Raw genomic sequence first — 11,696 nt, 5'->3', positions numbered from 1 at the left:
GAGTGTGCTGTTTAATTTCCATATCTTGGTGTGACATCTGGGCCTCTGGCCCTTGCAGATTTCCAGCATCACTCCACTGTGGTCAGCGATATTATTTTGTATGATTTCAATCTTTCTGAATTCATCAAGCCTTTCTTTGTAGCCCAGCATATAGTCTATCTTGGAGAATGATCCATGTGCACTTGAGAAAAATGTATATCCTGCTGTGTTTGGGTGTAATGATCTGTATATGTATATTTGATCCAGCTCCTCTAATATACTATTCAAATATTTCATTTCTTTAGTGATTCTCTTTTGAGATGTTCTGTCCAGAGTTGATAGTGGTGTATTAAAATCCCCCACTAAAATTGTCGATGCATCTATTCCAGGGTTTGCCTCACATATTTAGCAGCACCCTTGTTAGGAGCATAAATATTTATGATTGTTTGTTCTTCTTGACAGATTGTCCCTTTCACTAATATGTAGTATCCTTCTTTGTCTCTCACAATTGTTTCGCATTCAAAGTCTATTTTGTGTGATATTAATATAGCTACTCCTGCCTTTTTTTGATTATTGTTTGCTTGTAAGACTGTTTTCCAACCATTCAGTTTCAGCCTCCATGAATCTCTGTGTCTAAGATGTGTCTCTTGTAGACAGCACATAAATGGGTCATATATCCTTATCCAGTCTGAATCTTTTGATAGGTGAGATTAATCCATTGACATTCAGTTTTATTACTTTCAAGGAATTATTTATGTTAGCCATATTTTGATTGGTCTTGTGTTTGTCATATTTTGTTTGTTTGTTTTTTCTTCTCTTTTTTTTTTTGTTGTTGTTGCTCTTACCCTCTCCTCCAACTCTGCCTGTCCTGTTTTTCCCTTTCTTCCTGCAGAACTGCCTTTAGAATTTCTGGAAGGGGAGGTTTCTTGTTGGCATACTCCTTCAATTTCTGTTTATCTGTGAGTAATTTGAACTCTCCATCATTTTTGAATGCTAGTTTAGCTGGATAGAGTATTCTTGGTTGGAAAATTTTTTCTTTTAGTACCTTGACTATATCATACCACTGCCTTCTTGCCTCTGTGGTTTCAGATGAGAAATCAGCACTCAATCTTATGGAGCTTCCCTTGTATATGATGGTTTTCTTTTCTCTTGCTGCTTTTAGAATTTTCTCTTTGTCTTGGGCATTGGATAATTTGACAAGTATATGTCTTGGGGTGGGCCTGTTGGAGTTTATGATGTTTGGGGTGCGCTGTGCTTCTTGGATATATACATCTGTCTCTTTCAGTAGATTTGGGAAGTTTTCAACCATTATTTCCTGCAACACTCCTTCTGACCCCTTTCCCTTCTCTTCTCCTTCTGGGATGCCAATAATACATCTGTTTGAGCGTTTTGCATTGTCATTCCAGTCCCTAAGTCCTAGCTGGATTTTTTCTATCATTTCATCGATCAATTCTACTATCTGTTTGATTTCCAATGTACTGTCTTCCACATCACTAATTCTCTGCTCTTCCTCTTATAATCTGCTGTTATTTGCTGCAAGTGTATTTTTGATTTCTTGAACTGTGTTGTTCATTCCCATCATATCTTTTATCTTTTTGCATATGTCTGCAATTTCCCCTCCAAGTGCTTTCTTCATGTTGTTAATCTTTTCCTTTACTTCATTAAATTTGTTGGTGATATATGTTCTGAGATCTTTAATTCCTTGTGCGAAGTTCTGCTCCACTTTCTGTTTTTTAGTTTGTTCATTGGATTTAGCTATGTTTTCCTGATTACTGGTTTGGTTTGTAGATTTTTGTTGCTGTCTGGTCATCATTTTATCTTGATGGGTTTACTCAGTTCCTTAGCTTCTTTGTCTCGTCTTGGGAATTAATTGGCTGTTGTTTTTGTGTAAGTCTTATATCTTCTCTTTATCAGTTTGTTCTTCTTATTCTAATTTCTTATTGCTGGCTATGTTCACTTTGATGGAAAGTATTATGGCCAGGGAAAGGCAATTGTGTAAGAAAGGAAAATGTGTAAAGTAGTATTGGTAATAAATGTTAACAGAGCAACAATATGAGATCTGGGAGGATGGATATTAGATTTATGTAAGTTGTGTAGAGTTATAGCAGTAGGTAGAGTACCTATAAAGAGGTAGTCGACTCAATATGGGAGGAATATGGTATGAATTAAAAAGCTAGTGTTTTTGTGATAGAGGGAAAAAGAAAAGAAAGGCAATAGTTTCAAGAGTGGATAAAAGACAGAAAACAAAACAAAGGGATTAGAAATTAAGAGTTAGACAATTTGGGGATCAAAGAAAGGGAGGTGGAATATAGGAGAGACAGTAGATGATGGAGGATATCAAGATGTGGGAGAAAGGGGACAGTGTAGGTAGCCAAAATCAATTCACACAGAAATGAGGCAATGGAGGATGAGGAAAACCAGCAAATGTGAGGTGTTCCCTGCAGCACCGTTCGGTGCCCAGGGCCTTCCCGTGGGCCGAGCTGGAGCAGCTCTGCACCTTCAACGTGGAGAAAGACAACCAGCAGCCACTCCCCCGGTGGCGACAGCTGAGACTGTGGTGGCCGAGGCGAGGAGCGGGTACAGAGGTGTCGGCAGGGACCAGGGACTTCATCGTGATGGCTCGGGTTCTGCGATGGCCCTGCCCACAGCCCCAGCCTGCCTGCGCATCCCATTCTTTTCTTTTATCTGTTCTTTCATATGTTCATTTGCAGAGGCCTTGTCTTCAATCTCACTGATCCTTTCTTCTGCCTCTTAAAATCTGCCATTGTGTGCATCCAGTGTATTTTTAATTTCTTTTCTTGTGCTTTTCATTCCCATAAGATCTGCTATTTTTCTATGTATGCCTTCGAATTCCTCTTTGGGTTCATCCAGGGCCATCTTGATGTCTTTAATCTTTAACCATCTCATTGACCATATTAAGGAGATTTGTTGGAACATCTATGATTAGTTGTCTCAACTCCTTTATGTCATAAGGAGGCTTAGTTTGTTCCTTTGACTGGGCCATATTTTCCTGTTTCTTGGTATAGATTGTAATTTTCATTGGTATTTATGTATCTGATTCACTAGGTGTATTTATTCTTGTCCCCTTTTCTCTGTTTAGTCTAATACTTTCTATTTGATTATCTTTGAGCTATAGCCCCTCCTTGATTCTTGGTTCAACTTAATTTGGACCTTTATAGTGGCTGATGTTTAGCTGATTTGAATTTTTCATCTCTTTTTCATCTGTTTCTTTCCCTTTCACCCTGCTGGTTGCAAAATAGGAGCCAAGGAAGCAGTTGAAATGTTAGTCATGGAAGCTGAAGCTGATCATGTTGCCCCAGGAATGATGTAGCTCCCCCCACCTCTCTCCCTTGTCAGGGGTACAGATGAAGTTGCACCCATGTGCAGTAACCCAAGCCATGCAGGGTAAGACTGTAGTTGCCTGGAAAGACTGGTGAAGCTCCATGTACCTTCCTCTCACTTTCTGAAGTAGGGGTAGGGCCACAGTTGTGGGCAACAAACTAAGACATGCAAGTCAAAACTGACCACAGATGCTCAGATAGACAGATGAAGCAAAGCCCCCCATCCTCCCCTACCAGGGGTGGGAATGAAGCCTCTGGTGTACCCAGAAATCTATTCTGTGTTAGCCAAAATTGACTGCAGTTCCCCCAGAGAGCATGAGGGAACATTACCTTCCTCCTGCTCTGCCAGGGGCAGGGATGGAGCCACAACTGTGTCCAATAATCTAGTTCACATGGGTCAAAAATGGCTGCACTTATCCTGAGAGGGTGAGCGAGCACTGCCCCTCCTCCTCCTCTGCCAAGGATGGAGATGGAGCCATAGGTATGTCCAGCAATCTAGTCTGTGTGGGCTGAAAGCAATTGTTGCTTGAAGAGGCTGAGGGAGCATGTTGCCTTCTACCCTGTCAGGAGTGGAGATAGAACCACAGGAGTACCCAACACTCTAGTCCATGTGGGCCAAAAGCACTTGCATTTGCACAGAGAAGTTGAGGAAACATTGTCCCCCTCCTATCCTATTGTAGGTGGAGATGTATCCCACAGTTTGCTTACCAATCTAATCTATGCAGGCCAAAGGTACTGCAGTTGCCTAGAGAGTCTGAGGGAGCACTATTCCTTCTTTCCTGTCAGGGGCAGTGATGGATCCACAGGAGTACCCAAAACTCTACTCTGTGTAGGCCAAAAGTGCCTGAAGCTGCCCAGAAATTTTGAGGAACCATGTCTCCGTCCTGTTCTATTGGGGGTGGAGAAGTAGCCACCCACAACTGCAGGGCTGGAAGCACCTGAAATTGCCTGGAGAGGCTGGTGCAAATCCCTTCAGCTTCCTCCCTGTTGAAGGTGGGACTGAAGCTTAGGCTAGGGCTGTGATCATACCTAGGTGGAAAGAAGCCAGTCCTTACCTTCACTGTGATTTTCAATCAGCCCTGCTTCCCCTCATTCGAGAGTTGGACTTGAATTAGAGCTACTAGCCTCTTTCCAACTTGGACAGTTTCAAACGTTAGCTCTTTTTAGGATTGGCCTTTGGCCAGCCAAATTTACTAATCAGTAGCAGAATTCAGTGTGTGACTGTCTCTTCCTCTCCCAGTTTTGGGGAATGGAGCTTCCAACTCCAGCCAGGGATAGCTCCTGAGGTAGCTTGCACCATTAGTGGAGGATGTGCAGTGGTCTCCATGGTGTGGAGGGCTTTGCTCTTGAATCTTCACTGCAGATGGGTAGTCTCTTCCTTCCATTCTTCCAAGGATGTTGCAGGATGTTCTGGTCTGTTGGGCCTCCCAAACAGGTGATTAAGATAAGACAGCTCTGGCAATTACTAACTTCCCCTTAGGCTAAGCTGACTCTTGGTGCCCCTCATTCTGCCACCATCTTGGTCCCTCCCTGTTGATGTGAGTTTGATGCCATAAGCTACATGTTATAACTAATATGGTTATTAGCTTGTATTGCATAAGACAATAACTTTATTAGCTATATGTAGGGCCAAGAGTATCTATACTCCGAACTCCAATTTCAGACACAGGGTCTGCCTACCAGCTGTGAGTAGTTCCTACCACTCTAATTGCTTCAGAGTTTTTTTTCTCCTCTACCTTCACCGTTAATCATATTTTCTCTGTTGTCTCTCCAAGAGACTATTTTTTCCCCACTAAGCAAATTACTTAACAATTTAACTAAATGCCATTTTCAAAGTTTTGCAGCTTAATTTGTCTATCATCATGGAGAGTGTCCTACATGTGAAGGAAAGGATACAATGGACAGTTATTTCAGTATGTGCACTAACATTGTCTAAGCTTCTGACGTTTTGAAAGACAATTCCATTGAAGAAGGAGGAGGAAAAGAAAAACAAGGATAGGAAGGAGTAGAACTAGAAGAAGCAGAAGGAAGAGGAGTAAAAATAAGGAAAGGAAGAAAGGAAAAAGGGAATCCATTTTTTGACTAAGCACAGGTACTTGCACAAAATATGAGGAAAGCAGAGAACCAGGTTTTACAAAGTGTAGGATCTTCACTATTCCACACAATTCATGTGGTTGTAAGAGACATCTAAATATCAGGTATCCTCTTAATAAAATGTTAGCCTGAAAATATTTTTTCTGCTGCAAATCCTGACTTCTAAAACCTCTCCTCATTGAGAAAATAATACACACATGTCCTGTGTATTCCTAGCTCACTGTCTAGACGCCTTCATTCTTAGGGGAGAATCCAGCCCTGCAGTAGTATTTATTGAGTGCCCATGTAGGAAATTTCAATGTCAGTCTGTAGTTCTGAACTTTGGATGAACCAAGGAGACTTTAAAATATTGTCACCCTAATCTTATTCTTTTCATCTTTAGCCCTTGGGCTGATTATAGGAGCATTAAATTAATTTGTTTCCCTATTTATAGTTTGGTATGAAATCAGGCTGTCAGTAATCAATAGCCAAAGACTTGAATGCTTCTGAAGGAAATTTAATTCTGTAGATATTAAAAGGTGAGTTTTTTATAAGAAGTGATTATGTAATGGGACCCATCATGAATAATAATTCCACCATGAAATTCAAGTGTCTTCATTACAGAAGCTTGGAAATGGGAAGTCATAAAAAGAATAAGAAGAAACTGGAATATAAGTGATTCAGTAAGGAAAAAATAACTCTTAACAAAAGCTCTCTTACATTATTACCACTAATTATACATAATAACAAATCACATGTTTTCTTTCATTCATCAAAGTTATGATGGTGTGATGAACATAGTACATGTAATTTCCTTAAACTTTGAAAAGGATTTGCTCATTCATTCAACAAATATTCACTGAGCACATAATATAAGTCAGGGCCTCTTCTGGGTAGCTTGGAATACCTGGCATACAAATAGACATTTTAAAAACTTGACGGTGATAAGTACAATGAAGAAAACCAAATAAGTGTAGAAAAAGGGAGTGACCGGTTAGTGATTGGTAGTAATCCCTTGGTGTGAGAGAGGCTCATCCCCTGGGAATAAAAGGGGGAAATGGTAAAGATAAATGAGTATATATGACTAAGAGTCTTCAAAAAAGAGTGAAGAGGTCATCAGAAGGGTGGTGCTTATGTACACCTCAGCAGGATCCCAGAGACAGCCAAAGTATATACAACCCATTTATTGGTGCTCCTGAAGGTTACAGAGACTCACAGGTTCTACGATCATGGCAACTGGCTCTGGAGTTCAGTGCTTTGTCAATAGGCCCTACTTTGCAATTTGTGTTCCCAAGTGTGATTGAGTTGGATTCAGATGGGAACTTTCTACATATGCCTCTTCTATAAGTTTTACTGAACTTATCGTTGGTGCTGGGGTTGGTGTATACCGAGGAGACTAGAATCTCTGGACTGACCATGTGCCAGCTGGGCCCTGAGCCTCAGCAGAGTTTCAGCTCCTACTCTCCAGAATGTTGGACTTGCACAGGTCAACTAACAGGGAGGTAAATTTGGTCAACCACCACACCAGGGACCCGAGAGTTCCTACAACACCAAGCAGGAGAATTTCATCTGTCAACCATGTGGGATCTAAGCCCGTTCTCGATATAGAGTTGGAGGGACATCACCACCCAAGGATCCACAGGACGGAAGAATAAAATATGGATTAGAGTGAGCTTACTGGTATTCTACTATAGAACTATTGTGACTCTAGCAAATGAAGAACCTGAATCATTGATGTGGAGACAGTGGCCATGGTAGTTGTTGAGGGCAGGGAAAGGGAAGAAGAGATGAGATGTGGTGGCATTTTCAGGACTTGGAGTTGTCCTAAATGATGTTACAGGGACAGATGTTGGAAATTATATATCCTGCCATATCCCACTGAATGGACCAGGGGAGAGTGTAAACTACAGTGTAAACTATGATCCATGTGGTCCAGCAGTGCTCCAAAAAGTATTCACTAAATGAAATGAATGTGCCACAATGATGAAAGAGGTTGTTGATGTGGGAGGAGTGGGGGCATGGGGTGGGGGTTTGTGGGAACTTCTTATATTTTTAATGTAACATTTTTTATGATCTATGTTTCTTATTAAAAAGACAATTTAATTAAAAAAGAAGGAAATTTTAAAAAGAGAGAAAAAGGGAGTGATAGGGATTTCTATATTGGATTGGGTGGTCAAGGAAAGCATGTCTGAAGAGGTGACATTTGAACTGAGGGAAGGAATGTTCCAGATAGAGGGAGGAACAAGTGCAAAGGTACTGAGGTACAGGATTGAGAGTAAAGTGTGATAGATTATGATATGCATGGCAGAAAGCAACCTGAGGAGAGGGCTGTGTTAGTCACCAAGGGTATTGATGCAAAGAGGGTACTGACACAAAATATCATAAATATGTTGGCTTTTATAGAAATTATTTATTTGCGTTAGAAGCCTAAAGTTACTAGGCCATAAAGTGCAAGCTACTTCCCTCACCAAAGTTTGTTAACACATGTTGGAACAAGATGGCTGCTGACCTCTGCAAGATTTCAGGCTTCCTCTTCCTCTTAAGGCTCCATGGTCCCAGCTTCTTCCAATATCAGCTATAGGCTGGGAGAATTATCATCTCTCTCCCAGGGCTCATTTATCTCCAGGTTCAGCTGCTCTGTTCTCTCCACAAGGCCAGCTGTAAACTTTCAGGTGAATGGCGCATCTCTCTTCCTGGGTCTCTGACATGTCTAATGGAGGCTTCTCTCTTTCCTCACGTATCTGTTTTTCTGAGTTCTCCTGTGTATTTACTTCCCGGAGCTCCAGTTCAAAAACTCCTACTAACTCATCTGCCATTTAGTTTTCTCTGTGAGTTCCCACCCACCAAGGGGGCAAGGACTTGACATCCCATTGATGTTGCTCAATCAAAGTCTTAATCACAACATGATCAACTAAAATTTTAACGTCTGAATCAAATAGAATCTAATACCCAAGGGAACAGACCAATTTAAAAACGTAATTCAAAATCTATTTTTGGAATTCATAAATAACACCAAACTGCTACAAGGGCAAAGTGAAACACAAGTCAAAAAGATATTTGTAAATTGAGGTTGCCTGTAGGGATTTTGTCAGAGTTGTTTATTTTTTTACATGTTAGGTTATTTAAAAACAATATACAGTAGAGGAAAAAGAATATGACTGGCATGTTATGTCAGAGACTAATCCTTCTACTATTATGCATTGTTCATGAGGACTGTGGTCAAATTATATTCTTTTAGTTTTTTTTAACTTTTTTTTCCAAATTCTCCTCAATTTATTCATTTTTTTAAAAAATATTACATTAAAAAATAGGAGGTCCCCTTTTGCCCCGACCGCCCCCAACTCACCATTCCCCCCCCAATAACACTCATCCCCATCATCATGTCACATCCATTGCATCTGGTGAGTACATCTCCGGGCATCGCTGCACCCATGTCCCGTGTTCCACACCATAGCCCACACTTTCCCTCGTTCCATCTAGTGGGCCATGGGAAGACATACAACATCTGGAAATTGTCCCTGGGGCACCACCCAGGACAACTCCAAGTCCCGAGAATGCCTCCACATCTCTTCTCTTCCTCCCCTTCCCCGAACCCAGCAGACACCATGACCACTTTTTCCACATCAATGCCACATTTTCTCGATTATTAACCACAATAGTTCATGAATAGAATATCATTAAGTCCACTCTGATCCTTACTGTATTCCTCCTTCCTGTGGACCTGAGCTTGGTTGTGTCCATTCCACATCTATGTCAAGAGGGGGTTTAGATTCCACATGGATATTGGATGCAATCCTCCTGCTTTCAGTTGTAGGCACTCTAGGCTCCATGGTGTGGTGGTTGACATTCTTCAACTCCACGTTAGCTGAGTGGAGTTAAGTCCAATAAATCAGAGGGTAGGAGCTGAAGTCTGTTGAGGTCAGGGTCTGGCTATCATACTGTCAGTCCAGAGATTCAAATCCCCTAGATATATCTTAAACCCCAGCACCAACTACAATTCCAGTAAAGTAGCATGAAAGTCTTGTGAAAAGAGATCCCATCTGAGTCCAGCTCCATTACGCAGAAACACCAGCTCCAAATAAGGGCCAACTGACATGGCAGTGAACCCCATCTGCCATGACCATAGAACTTGTGGGTCTCTTTAGCCCTCAAAAGGACCAATACCTAGGGTTGTACCTACTTTATCTGTCTCTGAGACTCTGCTCAGGTGTGCATAAGGGCAATCCTTCTGACAACCTCCAAACTCTTTTTTAGAGACTCATAGCCATATAAATTCATTTGTCCTTTCCATTTCCCCCTTAATTTAGATCAAACAGCGTTTTTAACTCCTGTTATTATATGTAGACAGGGATATTCTGCTGGTCCACCTTGAACCTTTAATTCAAGGTCATTTTCTAGTTGCATCATCAGCTGGTACTTAGTAGTGATCCCTCGTTGCCAGGGAGGCTCATACCCAGGTGTCATGTCCCATGCTGGGGGAAATGCATTGCATTTACATGCTGAGTTTGGCTTTGAGACTGGCTATATTTGAGTAACATGAAGGCTGTCAGGAGGAAACTCCTAGGCACAGTGCTGCTCTAGGCCTTGTTCTTACTTCAGGCATATAGGCTCACAAGCATAGTCATTAGTATCAGAGGCTCACTGTTGAATCCTCTTTCCTTTCTGGTCCTTACTGTTGCACCTAGGGGACTGCCACTGCTCCCCTAGTGACCACGACACAGCCTCCCCTGGCCAGGAACCCAGTACCCCCCACCTGTTGTTTTTAATTGTTTCTACTATGAGTACATCCAAATATTACCATGCACCCTGGAAATATGCCCTGTATAACTCCCTGTCAACCATATATCGCCTGTCAATAACATCCCATACCAGTATTCCTCTGCTGCCATTGTTGAACTACTCTGTGACCCAAAACTTCCTGAAAAGTGAAGCCCAATATAATGTCAGGTTCCCTTACTAGTAAAATGGAATATAGCGATGAGTTTAAAGGTTATATCTAGAACATGTATTGATTTGGAAAAATTCTACATCCTATCTTTTTCTTTTCTTTTTTCCTAATTATTGAGCTTCTCTTCACAAGAGCATTAGATCACAGTAATTCATATATACAATATACAGTACTCCCACACATCCACCATAAAACCTTTTCTCTTCCACAGTGATAATCTTATAACTTATTCATATCATATTTACTTAAACTGATGTACCGACTCCGAGACAATAGCTTTCAAACAAGGTGACATCTGTGCTTACATTGTGGTCCACACTTTAGGATATACAGTTTTCTAAATTTTAGTTATCCTATGTTTTACATTATGGTTTACATTATTAGTCTGTCATCCCCTATATGTTTTTGGTCTAATATTACATGTTTTATATCCATCCTTGTGGAATCTCGTGAAACTCCTCTCTTACCCCCACATTTACCTTGGTTCCATCCATTCAACATCCATTTTCCCATCCCCTTGGGCCCACAGCGACAGCCAATCTCCATTTCCCGAGGAGCCACGTCCAGAGATACTTGCAACAGTGTTCAGGGTCTGACTTGTTCAACTGCCCTAATGCCCTGGGAACCACCCTTTCTCTCGAGAGATACAGTTCCCTCTTTTTTGATGGCATTACTCCTCACCCAGGATGTGGGTCCACTCCCACTCTCACTAGTTGTGTCTCTACCCAATGGTACAACCCACCCTGGCAAAATGAGCATTCAGACATTCCCCAGGAGTCCATCCTGTGTCAGACCGTCCCCTCCGAGCATCCTAAACAGGTAACCCTCCTAATTATATTTTGATACGGTTTTCTCAGCATTTTACTCTCAACCAACACCTGACACTCTCCTATGTTCATATGTTGCCCCTCCCTCCCCCCAATTTTTTAGGCAATATTACACATCCGCAGATCCCCAGCCCCCCTCAAACCCGCAAAGCCCCACCCAAAGGCAACCCGTTGCCCCAATTTTATCTCTTCTTTGTGCTCGTACTTACCGCCAGCTCATCATAGATTCCACCCCTGTAGACGTCAGCTCATATCCTTCCTCCACCCCCCAATTTCCTGTAAGCCTATCTTTCAGTCTCCAGCTCTCTGAGGAAGCTTGCTTATTTCATATCATTGAGGTCATGTAGTATTTGTCCTTCAATGCCTGGGTTGCTTCACTCAACATAAGGTTCTCAAGATTCATCCATGTTATCACGTGTGTTTGTAATGTATTTGTTCTTACAGCCGAGTAGCATTCCATTATATGTATATACAACATTTTATTGATCCATTCATCTGTTGATGGGCATTTGGGTTGATTCCAACTTT

The sequence above is a fragment of the Dasypus novemcinctus genome, chromosome X (assembly GCF_030445035.2).
Source record: "Dasypus novemcinctus isolate mDasNov1 chromosome X, mDasNov1.1.hap2, whole genome shotgun sequence".
Lineage (NCBI taxonomy): Eukaryota > Metazoa > Chordata > Mammalia > Cingulata > Dasypodidae > Dasypus > Dasypus novemcinctus.
Note: the sequence above shows the minus strand (reverse complement) of the source record.